Source organism: Aethalodelphis obliquidens, unplaced genomic scaffold (assembly GCF_003676395.1).
Source record: "Aethalodelphis obliquidens isolate GAN/ISIS:26980383/991018 unplaced genomic scaffold, ASM367639v1 scaffold31, whole genome shotgun sequence".
Taxonomy (NCBI): domain Eukaryota; kingdom Metazoa; phylum Chordata; class Mammalia; order Artiodactyla; family Delphinidae; genus Aethalodelphis; species Aethalodelphis obliquidens.
In genome coordinates, this window is record NW_020837975.1 from 11667998 (window position 1) to 11684488 (window position 16491).

Sequence of the window (16491 nt, forward strand, 5' to 3'; positions counted from 1 at the left end):
GTGTGTGTGTGTGTGTGTGTGTGTGTGTGTGTGTGTGTGTGTGTGTGTTACCCATTTTCATTCCCAGTATAGGTCAGTTGGGAAGATTTCTTTCTCTCAAACATTTCAAAATACAATGGCACCTTGAAGCTGACTGGAGCATTTAGCTCTGAGCATTATTTTTCAAAGGGTTTTGAGCTACTGAAAATGGGACCATCATGGGAGTTTGTATGCAGCCCTGACTGCAAGGACTCTGGCTCCAGAAATAACATAAGCAGCCGTGGCTACTCGCGGGCATGGCCTTGGGGACCCTGGGCTCTGATCACACATTGTCTATGGGGGTCAGGAAGGAATTCCACCCCCTTTCTCACCCACTCAAGCACTCTGCACACTGTGTACCATAGCCCATCCCACATCTGGCCAGGTGTGGTGCCTTACTGGCCTCTGCCGGGGGGGGGGGGCACATACCGGATTAGACACACGCACAGCCTGCCTTGCCGTGGGGATGGAGGGCTGCCGCCACGATGTCCCAGGATTGTGTGTCTTGTGGTTAAACACTTAGGATTTTGACGTAGGCAAGGCAGCACAGCCGACCCTCAAAGCCGCTGCAAACAACCTGAGAAGGCTTCTCAGAAATGCAGTCCTGTGCCTCGGAAGGAGACAGCCTTTATGGGGGCAATTTTCCAATCGCTGCCTATTTGGTGTGGTCATGTCTGAGCCAGGGGAGGTTTCCTGGCAAACTCCAGGCAAAGATGTTTGCAGAGAGCTGGATGTCAGGAACCTAGTGAATTGTACATTAATGTTAAGTGCATTCTTGGTATTAACTAACAGAAGAGCTGTGTGTGTGGGTTTGGGGGGGAGATGGGAAAAGGCAAAGAGAGGAAGAGGCATGTAAGAATAATGGTCATCTGTAATTACAAACATTCTATAATTCAATCCTCACTCTGGCACCATGGGGTTGATCCTCCTATTATTCCATATTTTTTCAGAGAAGCTAAATGATGCTCTTACTAGCTGTAAGAGCTACAGCTGGGATTAGAAACCAGGCTTTTCTGATGCCATATTCTAACGCCTTTCTACAAACCTCCCACCATGATGAGAACCTAAAACATCTTCAAGCAGTTCATGTCCTATTGGCAGGTCCTTTCCAGGAAGAAACTGTGATACCTCTGACCTTCTTTCTTCAGTTCTAGCTTTAGAAGTTAACTGTTGCTTAATGGAAGTCCAGGAGGCCTGTTCTAATCAATGGAGATTACATCCCTCAATATAGGTGAAAGAAGCAGGATGGGCCCATGATCAAAACACCTGATGTGTGATGTGTCCGTGCTGAACTGGGCCCAGTTTACAACAAGCTTCTTCTGCCCTCTAGGCATTACCAGCACCCTTGATACAAAGTTTGGTACTTCCCTGATCAGAGCCTGGGGTCAGCAGGTGGAATCCAACAGCCTCAGTGGTGGAATGAGAGAGACCTCACAATTCTTAGCGATCCTCTTCCTCTCCAGTCTCAGAAGAACTCGTTGAAGTAGGGACTTTCAATCCATTTGCCTCATTTAACCTTGTCAACAATCCTTTGGGATGGAATGTTCTTCATCCCATGTTATTGCTGAGGAACTGTATTAGTCAAGGTTCTCCAGATAAATAGAACCAACAGGATGTATGTGTGTGTGTGTGTGTGTGTGTGTGTGTGTGTGTATAAATAGACAGACAGATAGATTTTAAGGAATTGGCTCATGTAATTGTGGAGGCTTGATGAGCTCCAAATCTGACGTGGTAGGCTGGCAGGCTGGAGATCCAGAGAAGAGTTGAAGTTCAAGTCTGAAGGTTGTCTGCTGGCAGAATCCTGGAGGTCAGCCTTTGTTCTATTATGGCCTTCAACTGATTGAATGAGGCCCACCCACATTATAGAGGTTCCCCAATTTAAATGTTTATCTCATCCAAAAAACACCCTCATGGAAATATCCAGAACAATGTTTGACCAAATATTTGGACACTGTGGCCCAGCCAAGTTGACACATAAAATTAACCATCACAAACACGAAGCTTCAGAAAGTTACCTGCTATGCTGAGCTCACACAGCAGTGAGAGGCCAGGCTGGGGATTTAACCAGAGTCTCTGATTCTAACACCTGAGTTCTTTCACCATCTTCTTGAGCCTGTGTCAGTAAATTGGGGAAGGGCATCTGTTAATCATCACACTGATTGGATGGCTACTCATGGGATCCTCATTGATCCTTCACAAGGGTTTGGCTGAATGCTCCCGGGATCTGTGTGGTATAGACTAGGAGCTCTGGCCCTGGGAAGTGGGCAAGGAGGGACCTTTGTAAAGCCTACTTCTCCCACGAGTCAGCTGGGCCTCGGAGGTACATGGTTGGCTTTGGAAGCAGGGACAAGCTTGCTGAACTATTTGAGGATGCTTCTGGGAGCAGCTGGAATTTTCCAGATGAGCAGTGTGCTGCACAGAGCCTCACTGTGTGTTCAGGGAACATTCCCGGGATACGCAGGTGACTGACATGAAGAAAGATGGAGCTGCCCCCAACCCCTGGGGCAGTCTTGAGAACAGATTACCACCCCCTACATTAGGGTTCTGTGTGTGATAGTGTTGGGGGTAGGGGCTCCACCTTTCTTCATCTGAACCAGATGATCTTGGAAGGGGCCCTCCCACTTTACAGATTCTTCAGGGCTCACCAACCTCTAAAACAGCCTCTTAGCATTGAGAGCCACATATTTTATAAGCTTTACCTGTTCCTCTTCCCAACAGAACCCAAGTAAGCTCACCTGGGGAGGGATGGAGACACGCCCCCTCCCCCAGACCTGGAATATTCTTCCCCTGTTCCCATCATCGCCCACCACCTCTAAGTCTCTGGCCCTCTCTCGCCTCATCTTTAATACCTTTCTTTCTCTCACTTTGCCTGGAATAAGTTAACGAGGATATTCTAAAAGGAGTTAATTCGTAAAGGAGTTAACGAGGCTATTCTATTTCTCATTGGGTGTGCCTCTTCATTTCTGTTGTGTCTGCTCCTGCTAACTTCCATTAATTCTGCTACATTTCCTTCTGACTGTGGACAAGTAGATTGGCCTGTGGGGTGATCTCCACGGGAGAATGATCACACCACAGCTCCTGATCCTAGAAATGAGTCAGTCACAAAGACCTCTTATGCTTTAGTCACTTTCCTGCATCTTTTTTACACTAATCATTAAAAATAGACACCATTTATCTACTACTTGCCATATGCTGGGCAATATAGACAAAAATAGTTGGAAAAGCAGGATTAAAGTTGAGAGGAAAATGGTGGTTGGAAAGTAGATTTGGGCGTAGAGACAATGGTTGACCTTTCCAGACAGTCGTGGAGCCTGTGGTGGGACTCAAAAGAAAGGAGGAAATCACAAGAGGAGAGTCGGTGATGGGCGAGAGAAGGTTGGTAGCTGATAGATCCCTGGGAAACATCCACATCCAGGTGGAAGAAGGGAGAGAAACTGCACAAGGGAAGTTATGCTGGGAAGATGTCCCTGAGAGAGGGGAGTGCTTCCAGAAAGGGGTGGTGTAAACATCTCAAAGGATGTGACAATGAAGAGTGACAAGACTGGATTCAACTAAAAGGCCATGTGACCTTAGAAAGAGCAACTTTCTAAGGGATTCAGGGCAGGATGTCAGAGTATAGCTGGAAGGTGAGAGGGATTCAGGGTGACGATGGACTGGACTTAATTCCCCAGATGGACTGTGACACTTTCTAGTTCCAGAATTTACTTTCAATCTCTTTCATCTTGGTTGAATTAAATAGAATTCATGCCAACTTAGGAATAATAAGGATTCTTTATTGGACTTTGTTGTTGGGTTATGGACGTTGTTGCAGAAAATACACAGAACTGGAGTCAGAAGAACTAGGTTAGGATCCAAGGGTCCCGTATTTTGTTGACTGTGTGATCTTGGGCAGGATATTTATCAAATCTGGCTTCTTTTCTTATTTAAAAAGTGGAGGTTATAGTGATACTTCTCCAGATTGTGAGGTTCACAGGAGATATATGTGAATAGGCTTTGAAAACTATAAAGAATGATGTCAGCATAAGGTTAAAAAGAACTGTCGTGTAATGCTCAGGAATCGTCACAATATTATATTTTGGTGGATAGATGGGAGTATATCAGGTAAGATTATACTTGGCTGTAAAAAACACAAGACTCAACTATTATAACTTGAACACATAGGAGTTTTTCTCACCTGACAAGAAGTCAGAGGAAAGTTCAGCCACTTACGGATGTCATCTAGGGCCTCAGCTCCTTTTACGTTCCCGCTCCGCCATCCTGAAGTGAGTGGCTTTTTTTTCGAGGTTGCAAGATGGCTGCTGTACCTCCAGGCATCATATCTATGTCCTAAGAGAGAAGAAATGGGGGAAGGAGGAATAGCGAGTGTCAAAGGGGCATGCCATCTGAATCTGACTTTTTTTTTTTTTTTTTTTTTTGCGGTATGCGGGCCTCTCACTGTTGTGGCCTCTCCCGTTGCGGAGCACAGGCTCCGGATGCGCAGGCTCAGCGGCCACAGCTCACGGGCCCAGCCGCTCCGCGGCATGTGGGATCTTCCCGGACCGGGGCACGAACCCGTGTCCCCTGCATCGGCAGGCGGACTCTCAACCACTGCGCCACCAAGGAAGCCCCTGAATCTGACTTTTTCTTAAAGAGTCTTTGTGGAAGCTGACCTCTGCCTTCTGCATGCCAACCTCACTGTCCAGAACTGGGTTTCATAGCCATCTCTAGCTACAAGGGAGTCCGGGATGGTGAATATTGGAGGCTTCCAGTTTCTTTAGCTGAGGAAGGCAAGGGAGAAGGGGCTTGTCAATGGCTTTTGGAAGCCAATGTGCAGTGTCCACCACAGAGCAGAGCTCACCCTGCCAATGGAACTTTGATGTGAGGAAGGGGATGGAGGGATGTGGCAGTGGGTATGATGCTCAGGAGGGCAACTTGACAGTGACCAAACAGCAGGGCTCTGGGCCCTCTGTGGCTTGGACCAAAACATCTTAGCTGTCTCCCACCGAGAGGCCCAGCCCCAAGGCTTGGCTCTTTTTGGCAATCAGCCCTAACCAACTGCCACCAAAGGGGTAAACGCATTCCAAGTCCTCGAGTCTCTGCTGCACTGTAACGTGGTTAGAACCACACCCCCACCTGGGCTAACAGGAAGCTCACTGGAGTTGTGTTGTCTTCGTGATGATTTGTGGTTATCCGTGCTCATTCTCCTTAATGGGGAGTTGAATACCTACACACTTACGTTATCCAACTGTACAAGCAATTTGCATCCCCTGCGTGTCATTTTTCAGTTCATTCCCAGTCTTTGGGAACCATGTAGGATAAGGCATTACACTCTCTTTCTCTCCACTCTTCAAAGATGGCCTTTAAACCAAGCTATTTCCCTAAACCCCTTCAGCTAGATGGAGAAACAGACGACCATTAGAATCCAGACCTAGAAAACTCTACCTGGGTCAACACCCAGCATGGGCACCATCCGCTTGCTCACTCCTGAGAGCGTGGGGGAAACAGAGAAGATCCAGACTCACCCTGAGGATGGTGTCCGTCATGGAGGAGACAGTTGTTCTTAACTAAGGCAATTTCCAGTCCAGACCAGCAGATGGATCACAACCACATTTAAGAAAAAAAAAGCAATTTAAAAAGTATGAATAAGAGCTATTGTAAACGGCTCAAACTCTGTACGTAAGCAATGAAGTAAGATGAACTGACTGGTACTGAGTTGGAAAAGCTGTACAGAGGCAGGGAGTGTGGAAAATAATTTAATAAAAAGAAACTTTTTTTTCACGCACCCACTCCCAAAGAAGAAATGGAAAAGTTGTTAGGGTGTGGACCAGGGCTTCTAATTAGCTGCTCTGTTATCCCCTTTCTTGCCCTAGCACCTTCCTGGCACTTAGTGTCCCCTGAAGGTACTGGGTCGAAGGAGAAGTCTCCCCACCCACCCCCAGCACCTGACCTCCCAGCCGGCTCAGACCAGGGGAGGAGTGAGGAGCAACCCACCCACCTCCTAGGTCACCACTTCTGCCTCCTTGACCCTTACATGTTTGCAAAACAGAGGGAGCCCTGAGAAGGCTCCTCGCCAGCGTTGGAAACAGCTACCCTCATTGTCTGCCTCGCCCTGCCGGCTGCGCTCTCCCTTCCTCCCTCCCCTGCTCTCTGTCTGAAAGTGTGAAAATTACAAATCCCAAGGAACTGCAATCAGAACTCTACCTAGGGAAAATTCAGAGTATCTTTGCCATAAATATCCCGCTCCAAGACGCCTGACGTCAGAGCGGGGCGGGCGGGCGCGGGGCCGGCCCAGGGGGAGCGGCGAGGTTTCGGTCGGAAGACTGCGAACTCAGTTCAGCGCGGAGCCGGCGCGGCGGGCGGCGGGCGCGCAGCCGGGCGCGGGGCTGCGGGAGCGGCGGACGCGCCATGGGCGCCCCGCGGTAAGTGCGGCCGTCCGGCTCTCCTCTCTGCTTCGCGTCCGGGGGCGGGGAGACCGCGGGAGACTTTCCGGGGCACTCCCCCACTTCTCTCCCCCTCTACTTTCTTTCCAACGCTGAAAGGGGATTGGAAAGGCAGCGGCTCCACGGGCTGCCTGTTTTGTTTCTCCAAAGTGCTTGCGGGAGCCGCCGAGGATACTTGAGTGGGGCTCCCCGGGCCTGCGTGCGTGTCTGCGCCGATGGGTGTGATTTGCGTGTCTGTCTGGATGGGCACATCTGGACACAGGAAATGTCTTTGGAAAACTTAAAAAAAAAAGTTTGTGACTTTGAAATCTGATTCCTTGTTGTCACAAGTGGACGGACATAGCCGGTGCCCCCCAAACGGACAACTTTTTGGTGGCGGCTTTTCCCGGTTCCTTCGGGTGATTTAACTCTTTAAAGCCCCCGGCTCCCGCTTGCAAGCCTGGCTCCTGGCCAGCAGGCTGGGCAGAGGGAGCGGGGAGGTTCTTGCTCTCAGAAGCAGTGGGACTTGGGAGAGGGAAGGAGCATCCCAGGAAAGGGCTCCTGAGTGGGGAATCCCAGCACCTGCGACTGCTGCCCATCCATCCGCCTGCTGTGGCCCTGACAGCGCCAGGCATTGCAGCTTTGACTTAACCGCGAAGGAAGGATCTGGTCTGGAGACAGGTAATTGCAAAGGGAAGGAGGAGGAGGTGGTGGCCAGGACCGAGGCTCCGTGTCCAGCCCTGCCGGAGAGCGGAATGGACGTGTCTGCCACATGTGCCCACGGTGGGGGCCGTTGAGGGTTTTCTGGGAGCGCCCTGGTGCCCCAAACAAGATGCAAGCTCGTAACATAAAGAAACATGTCTGAGCTGTGGGGTGGAGGAAGGGGAGTGGTGGGGGAGAGGGAGAGAGATTTTTATCAAAATTGAACACAGATTTTTGAGGTCTGGGCTTGATTTAACTCTTCTCTCTCTGCCTTGGCCACTTTTCCACAGTCCTGTGGTGGATTTGCAAAGTTCCTGGGAAGGTGGGAAGGAAAAAACAAAAAAAAAAATCACACCTCTCCAGGAAAGAGGCCCTGGAGATTTTCCTTCAAGCCTACGAGGGAAAGAGAGCAACTTCCCATCTTTAAATAGTTTCAAGTTTTGAGTTGCTCCCCGCCTTTCCGAGTTTGGTGTCAGTTTCTTGGATTTCTCTGAAAAGTTGGCAGAAGGAGGAAATGGATTTCCCCTAGGTCGTAGAGGGGGAATTGTGCCCTACTGAGTGTAGGCGGACGCGGGGCTGTATGGATCCAGCAGCCCTGGGTTGCCCAGTGCACGCACTGGATGTCAGTAGTTGTTCCACAAAGAGAGCCCTTTCAGCTTCATCCCGCGTCTCTGTTTTTGTATTTTGCAGCAGAACCAACCTACAATGTTTGGGTGGGGGGAAGATTACTGGACTCTCCCTGTGTCCTAGAAGAAAGGAGAGAATAACAATAGAGGGACAGGGAGGAAATCTGGATACAGAAAGGACCCACAGGAAGTTGAAGATTTGGGAAGGATTTTAGAAATTATACAAATTGACCCCTAGGGAAGAGCTATAAAAGACTGAGCAGACAGCAATGTCAGCTATAGACTCCTTTAACTTCAGGAGTATGTCTTCAACTTGAGTGCAGAGAAGAAGAAGGAGATCGCGCTAAGGGCCGTGTAAACAAAAGTGCGTGTGCATGGGTAGTGGGTTACCCGCGAGATGCACGTGTAGGCGCTTGTTTCTGTATTGGTGACTGCGTGGGGGTGGTCGTGGCCTCAAGCCTGGAAGTGTAAACGGGCCATTTCTCAGTTGCTCTGGGAGCTGCATCGACCCCCATCTCTCCCTTTTTTTAAAAACAACAACAACAACTGTGCTGTGATTGTCGTGTTCCCTGGTAGTTGCACGCTGCGGCTCCTAACTCCTAGCTGAGTTTACAGAGCTTTTCGTCCAGACCCTCCGATGCGGAGGGAATACTCGTGCCCCCATCAGGACAAAAAGAGGAGAGAAACTTCTCCTGGGCCTTAGAACTGAGAAGAGAGTCAGGAGTTCAGGAAGGGGGAGGGTGTGAGGGGGGTGACCAGTAGAAAGGCTGGTGGAGGTGGAGGTTTTTAGTTTTGGTGAGTGTAGGGGAGGTTGAAAGACGACTGCTTTCTGTGGGAAAATGTCCCCTCCCCAGTCTTCTTTCCCAACCCCCTGTCCCCAAAGTGTTTTGACACAAAACAGGTTAAACTTTTGCCATTACTGAAGAGCCCTGGATCCAGAGGTAAAGAAGAGGGTGGGGCGAAGCATAGGCGGTCAGGAGGGTGCAAAGATCGTCAGTGGGCCCAGGCTGGCGTCTTTCTTACAGTGCAGCTGATGGAAGTAATGATTTAAATATTCCCACCATGTGCAGATAGAAGGCTGAGTACCCAGGGGTGGAGGGGACCCATCCGGGAATCTAGGGTGGTCTCTTGTCCCAGCACAGGACGCCTCGGGGACAGCTGAGGGTGAGATCTGGGCTCTCAACTCTTTCATCACCCTCTCTGGAGGGTCAGTGGAATCCTGACCCTTTTGAGTTTGCTCCGGGGAACATTTCACCAACTTCAGACCAGGGACGGATTCTCAGGCTGCTGACTCTTGGGCTGATATGGAAGCCTGCTCATTGGCCCTTCTATCAGCTCAAGCTTCTGGCCCACGCTTTGGTCATCTCTGAGATCAGAATGCGTAGGGTGCATTCTCAGGCTCTCCAGAAGGTCCAAGGGGCAGAGGCACCTGACAGAAAGAGCCACTTGGGGGATGTCCTTGGCTTTGACAGCAGATGACCCTCTGAACATCCACAGCCAGAGTCTCTGTGTTCAGGGACTCTGTGTCCTTCAGCTCTGGTTTTCAAATGCAGCCTGGACCACAGGAAGAGCACAGACATCAGAGCAGTCTGCCCTGGGAGAGAGCTAGTAACCTGGGATACGTTACTTATTCTGTCTGAGCTTAAGCCGCAGTTGATATTTACCTCACGAGGTTGTCACAAACATGATATTTATGCAAAGGGACTAAAACAGAGCTAGGAATGTTGTAGACCCTTCATAAAGGGAATCCCATAATTTTATTTTCCAGTTTTTTAGCCATCAGGAGCCCGTGTGGTTTGGAAAGGACCTCTTGCCAAATCTGGCTACGTATTTTCCATTATTGAAGGCCGTTGGGTGGAGTTTCTAGGGCTCAGGTCACCCTTACTTCCTCCCTCTAGAAACATCGGCTAGTGGCGATTATCCGGGAGCGTGGCCGGTTCGTTAACCTGAGGGGCGGGAGAGGGCACGAGGCATCCTGGATATCTGGTCTGGAAACCACTCCTGTGTTTGAGCTCTTGGGAGGGAAGAGGGCAGCAGAGCCAGTTGTATGTGTGTGGCTGGAGGCAGCGGGTGGGAAGGTGGGAGGGGGACAGGAAGATCAAGGACCAATGGAGTCTTGAAGGACAGGCCCGAGGTCAGAGGAAGTCACTGCTCCTCAAGCGTGCTCAGGTCAGAGTGAGAGGGGAGAATCTGATGGGTTGTAAAACTGGAAGCTTTCGCCATCTGTAAACATCTTGGTGGGCAGGGGCTGGGGAGGCTGCCCCCTCCCACATCGACACGCTGTCTGGTGGTGTGGCGTGGCTGGTCCAAAGGACAGAAAGAGCATCTGATGTGGAGAGAGCAGCTGCAGGTTCTCTTGGCCCATCTCAGAGCTTCTAAGTTATCCTTCAAGTTGACATTTAAGACTTTGAAGATCGCATTTGTTTCTGCTTTGTCCAAACTCTCTCTTTAACCATGGCCTGGGATGACTTTGCAGCTTTTAAGAGGCTCAGCCAGTGGCCAGCTTCTCTTGAGATGGCCCAGATTGGGGGTCGGTGAATTCCTCACTCCTGGCACCATCTGTTTCTCCAGACTCACTCCTCACATTTTTTCTGGTTTGTTTGTTTTCTTGTTTCATTATGAGGTTTTAAAACTGCACCATCCAAACGCTGTGCAGTGAGGAAATGCCTTTTCTTTCGACCCGTGGACCATCATGCTAGTGCTGGGCGAGACTTGTCAGACTATGGGCGTTAGCAGGTGTGTGGAGTTCTTTCTGGGTCTCCCCCTCAAAAGAAAAGAAAAGAAAAGAAAGAAACCTGGGAAAAAGAAACTCGAGGGAGTTTGGTAGCTCTTTGAATCCTGGCTGAAGAGGAGCTAAATTATTTGTAGGACGCCCCACGGGTCTGTGCAAAGAGCTTCAGAATCAGCAAGACCCAGGTTTGAGTTCCGGAACCGTCGGGTCACAAGCTGTTCGGCCTCTGAGTCTTCTTCATCTGTCAAATGAGAACGAGAGGTGTTCTCACATCCCAGGGTTGTTCTGAAGATGAAATGGAATAATATATGGGAAGAACCTAGCACACTGATCAGTGCTCAGCAAAATGGTAATGTCCTTCCCTTTTTAGTTCTAAGCCCATGAAAGTACATGGGTTGGGACATTTGTCCATGAGTCAGAGTAAATAAGCCACTTATTCAAGGCTTCACAACAGTGCTTAAAGCTCAGCTATCCCTGCCTGGAGATGGAGACCTTCACTATAAAAGTGGGGCACAGATCTGCGCTCCCCATGCCAGACAAATGGCAGTCCCATGCGATGCTCTACTAGAACAAAGGAAAGACCACCAGGTCACTTACCCGTAAACCTGGGCTATTAGTGAGCTACGCATAGAGCTTGCTTTGGAAATCCCAAACACTGTCTTGGTCCAAAGAATTGAGGTCAAAACAGAGGAGGGAAACCACTGAGGTAGGACCCAGCATTAAAACTGAAAAATAATGGCACGATGACAATAATACCTGACATTTGTATAGCAGCCTGCAGGTTGAAAAGCACGTGGCCTCATTTCGTCCTCATAACAATCCTATGAGATGCGTGTTATCCACATTTTACAGCTCAAACTGGGGGCTTAAAAGACTTCCCCTCACAGGGAGATCAGCTCGGTGCTTTGTGACCACCTAGAGGGGTGGGATAGGGAGGGTGGGAGGGAGACGCAAGAGGGAGGGGATATGGGGATATATGTATAGGTATAGCTGATTCACTTTGCTATACAGCAGAAACTAACACCACATTGTAAAGCAATTATACTCCAATAAAGATGTTAAAAAAAATCATCTTCACCTTTCAAAAAAAAAAAAAGACTTCCCCTATTTCACACAGTAAGTGGAAGAAACAGGAGGTAAGCAGCTACCCAAGCAGTGTGTCTCAACCCCTCACCTGGGAAGCTTGTAAAATTATCAGTGCCTGGACCCCCACCCCCACCCCAGGCCAATTAAATTAGAATCTCTAGGGCCGGGGAGGGGGGGGGGGCCCAGGCACTGATTGTTCTACAAGTGCCCCAGGTGATGTGAAGGGTAAGTTGAGAGCCACGGGTCTAGGGGAATCGTGAAGAGGACCAAGGTGAGGAAGCAGGGTATCGAGCACAGGTGAAACAACCAACCAAATCATTGCTAGGATTTAAGCTCCATGAGGGTGGAGACTTGCGTGGTTCTCTCTCTACCCAGAACCTAGAACGTGCTGGGTGTAAGGTAGACACTCGGTGAACGCTGGCTGAATGAATGAACAAACCACTCTAGATGGGGAGCCGACAATTTCGCAGCCAAGTCCAGCCTGTCGCCTTGTCATGTAAGTAAACAGGCCTTGTATGTTATTGGCATATAGCCATGGCGTTTCTTTATGTGTTGTCTATGGCCGCTTTCATGTGAAAAGGGTGGAGTTGAGTGTTGAAACAGAGGCTGTGTAGTTCGCAGAGCTGAAAATATTTACTGTCTGGCCCTTTAACAGAAAAAGTTTGATGACTCCTGCCCTGGTTCTCAGAGTGACCAGAGCAAGGGTAGCGTAGGGAGGGCTGTTACAGCCTGGTGGTCAAGCATACGGATTCCAGAATCAGACAGACGTGTGTTTGAACCCTGTCTCTGCCGCTTACCTGTTGTAAGACCTTGCATATTATTTCACCTCTCTGAGCCTCAGTTTTCTCATCTGAAAAATGGGGAGGATAATAAGTAATACCGACCTCACAGGATGGTTGCGAAGATTGCCAGCCCCTGGCCTAGAGTAAGCATTCAACAGACGGTAGCTAACCCACCTGTGACGGCTGTGGTTGTAGTTCCTGGCAGCTACCCAGTCTGAAGGAAAACTAAAGTCAGAATCGAATCTAAATCTGGTGCCACGAACAGAATGAAGGATGCGGCGGGAAAAATAATCAGTCGGTAAGTTGGTGGGAGGGAGAAGGATTGACGTGAGGCTTTCGAGGTAAAGGGGGTCTTTTTAAGACGACACAGGTCAGGCCCCCCGACGTGTGAGTGAGGTGCTGTTTGGCTGATGGCTGTGTCAGCCAGTGACGCCCATCATCCCTCAAGGGTTAACTTAGGCTTTTTTTTTTTTTTGCTGTACGCGGGCCTCTCACCGTTGTGGCCTCTCCCGTTGCGGAGCACAGGCTCTGGACGCGCAGGCTCAGCGGCCATGGCTCACGGGCCTAGCCGCTCCGCGGCATGTGGGATTCTCCCAGACCGGGGCACGAACCCGTGTACCCTGCATCAGCAGGTGGACTCTCAACCACTGCGCCACCAGGGAAGCCCATGGGTTAACTTAGGCTTTATTGCACTGAGTCTAGTCACAAGCATGTCCCACCTCTGTGCCCTTGTTTGTAGTTCGTTCTACGTGAAAGGCCCTCCCCCAGTCCTCATATTCCTGGGCTACTTGTCCTGCCAGGCTTGCTCAGGGGGCCCCTTTGCTCCCAAGCTCCCTTAGCAAGCCTCCCCGCCCCCCCAGTCACCCCTCCCTCCTCCCTCCCACAAACTTAAACTGCAGTTCTGACGTAACATCTAACGGGCTGCATCACAGTCAAGGCAGGACGGAGTCTCTGTCTTCTGAACGTTTGGAGCGCATTAAAGCCAAATTGCATTGTAGAAGCCACACCTGGTAGCCAAACAGTGTCAATTAAGCCCTTGGTTCAACTCAGTGACAGCTGAGTTAACTCTTGGGGAATCCATCCGGGACTTGCCCAGGAGCAAAGCCCCATAGCCAGCCAGATAGAGAAGAGCGGTCCAGCTTATAGACTCCGTGGGTCCTTTGTGTCCTCATCCCTCCGCGCTACGGTGGCTCCTGCCCTCTGGAACACCTCTCCTGAGGAGTAGCCAGGGACAGGGAAAGAGGGAAGAAACCTAAAACCGACTCTTTGACTTCTTGTCAGCAGATGTGGTGAGCAGTTGGGTTTTGGCTTCTCTGGGCTTTTCATGTCTATGTGCCAAAATAATTGCGAGTTGGCTTGGTGTGGTCAGCTTTCATTAGCACGGTAACAGAGCGAGGCATGGTCACAGATAATCGCAAACAGCAGATAATTCACAGCATTTCCATCCAGATACTTAATTCGGTGTTGTATAATTTTTATGGATTTTAGTGGCAGATTTATGTTGGTGGCAAATATATATTGTATATGGAATAATATTAAAATTGTTATTTTCTAATGTTGAAGGAGAAGGCATAGAAGAATCTCAGCCTTAAATTAAATATTCCCTTTGAGCGATCCCAGACGGACAATTAGGAACTGATTTCTAAAGGGGAGGGAAGAGAGGGAATGAAATAGTATTTTTATAGAGCTCCCCGCTATGCACACGGCACTGTGTCGATAATTTTTTTAAATAATTTTTAAAAATGTATTCTTTATTTGATTTTTCAGAATTATGACAGTAATTCTCGCTTGCTTAAACACATGAATCAATATCATGCAGAGATACAGAAAGACAAGTGGAAAACGAATAGCATCTCCACACCCTGGGAATTAATGTTTATAGTCTAGAGTTAATCATTCCCTGTCTTTTCCTTTGTTCATACAAATACTACAGGTGTGTATACATGTATGGTGGAGTCTTGTCTGAGTGTTTTTCACTGAGATGGAATTGAGTGTTTTTCACCGAGATGGAATCTGTGTATATTACTCTGCAGCATACTTTTCTTCCCTTTGACCATTTATCAAGGTTGTCCCTACGATGGATGGAACTCTATTTTTTTCTGATTTCTTTATGCCTAGACACACACAGCTCTATATATCAGTATTTGAGGTCATCCCGTTCTTGTAGCGAGGTTCAATTTTTTTTATCAGTCAGTTGTTAAACGTGGTTTCATCCTGGGTGATCACCGGTTTGGGTCCCTGAGTCTGACATACCAAGCATCCGTCGCCAGGAGAGCTGAGTGGTGGATGTACCTAGTCTGTGACCATCCTGGCTGTGGCTGCATGCTGTGTGTGGCCCTTGTTTGTCCCCTAGGGAAGCTGTTGAGCGTCAGGCCCTGTGGCTGCCCCCTCCTTCTCATCCGATTCAGTCTTCCCTCCTTGGGTCTCCTCAGTCGCTGCCTGTGTAGGAAGAGCAGCAGGAAACACCAAAGGTGGATACGTTGGACTGGAGAACAGTGTTGATGGAGCAAGTCAGGCAGTGCGGGGTAATGGTCGGGTGTGTGGACCCTGCGCTCAGATCAGCGCACTGCACCCCCCGACCCCGCAGGACTGAGTCCCAGTGGCAGGCAGCGCTGGCAGTGGCCAGCCCTCTTTGGAATTGCCTTCGCCGAAGAGAACCGCCCCAGCGGCAGTCTCTCTACAGGGCCACCTGCATTCAGTGACCAGTGGGGCCCCTCTGCCCCAATGTGGGGAAATTCTAAAGGGCATCCCAGCTTCAGGGCTCCCTAGGGGGCCGGCTGAGGCCTTCCCTGAGGCCGCCTGGCAGCTGTACTTCTCCCTCTGCCCAGTGCTACTTCCTACCCGAACCTCCCACCCATGAGCGATTGATTCCAAGAACCCTTCCTACCTGCCCCAGAAGTTTTACTTATTTTCCGTGAAATTGTTTTGGAAGAGTCCGTTGTTTTCCAGATACTTGGTGGTGGCTATGTCAGAATATGGAAAAGTGCGTTTTTTCCTTGTGCTCTATTTTGTGTGTTTTCTAGGTGCGATCCCGCTGATTTCTCTACAGATAGAGTTGTTCCTAACTGGGAAGGCTGAACAGATATTTTGATTTTATTGCCAAATTTGTATTTGCCCCTGCTCCCTCCCCCAAACCCCCAATGCCAGGCTGAGAGGTGTGGGCGTATCAGGGTTGGAAGCGTGACCAGATAGCTTTGTTGGCATCCTGCCTGGAGACAGGCTGGACAAGTTGCCCTTTGGGAATTCCTCTCTATCTTACCAGTGCTTCTGCTATATAAAGGGGGTGGTCTCAGGGGGCTCTTCTGGCCCACTGGGAGCCACCTTCCTGCCTGTATAGGTATTCACATCATGCCTGCCTGGGTCTCTGTCGGATCTGATTCGTCCTTACGGGGGTGTTTGTTTCTTACTGCTTTGTCCCAAGCAAGGGAGGTCTTTGGTGCTGTGTACTGAACATTCCACCTTCCGGATTCTGTACGCTGATCGGCTGCCTGAGTGCCAAAGCAAAGCTTGCCCGCATGATGGATTCCCGATGGGCCAGACTTGGGGACACAGACTCACAGCTGACGTCTGACCCCGTTCCTGGGCATCAGTGTCAGCACTCCCTCCCTCCCTTCCTCTCAGACACCACAGCCCCCAGCCTCAAGTTCCCCTGATCAGGCAGCGAGGGAAGGGAGTGATTCCAGGTCAGTGGGAAGATCCCTCAGTATCTCCACAGTGCCAGAGGCAGCTTTGAAGTTCATTTGAAGCAAATTCAGAGTTTCTGTGGACTTTGGGCAGTGGACTTTGGGCAGTAGAAAGGCCAAGCCATTTTATCTCTTCTTTTCCTTTTTTTTTTGTTTTTAAATCTCCATCAATGTATTTATCAGTCTGTTCCCTATCATGTGACATTGGGCTGGCAGCTGCCCAGAGAGAGCTAGGAATTGCCTCTGCCTTTCTGAGACACTCAGTTGATAATTTACCATTACCACTGCCCTGAACAGAGGTGATGTTATTGATGTCTGTGGGCTGCCTACATGGAAGCTGGGACTCCTTATAGCTGATAAACAGACCAGACTTCTGAGCAGAAAGCTGTGGGTCAGAGCGTAGGCACTGGCTTCAGATTCTGGCTCCACTACATGTTAGCGGTGTGGCCTTGCGTGAGTTACTTC

At 49.6% G+C, this 16491-nt stretch overlaps 1 protein-coding gene across 3 annotated transcripts in view; it reads left to right on the forward strand.

Annotated features, from left to right (window-relative positions):
- The first annotated feature begins 6292 nt into the window (after positions 1-6292).
- Positions 6293-16491, forward strand: part of DAAM2 (dishevelled associated activator of morphogenesis 2) — a 113869-nt gene continuing 103670 nt past the window's right edge. For 2 of the 3 annotated variants that reach the window (XR_003437177.1, XM_027127152.1), the window contains exon 1: positions 6538-7097. The gene's annotated coding sequence lies outside the window, so the exon portion shown is untranslated. Of the gene's footprint in view, positions 6417-6537; positions 7098-16491 lie in introns of those variants that run through there. The other variant, XM_027127153.1, reaches the window with a different exon arrangement.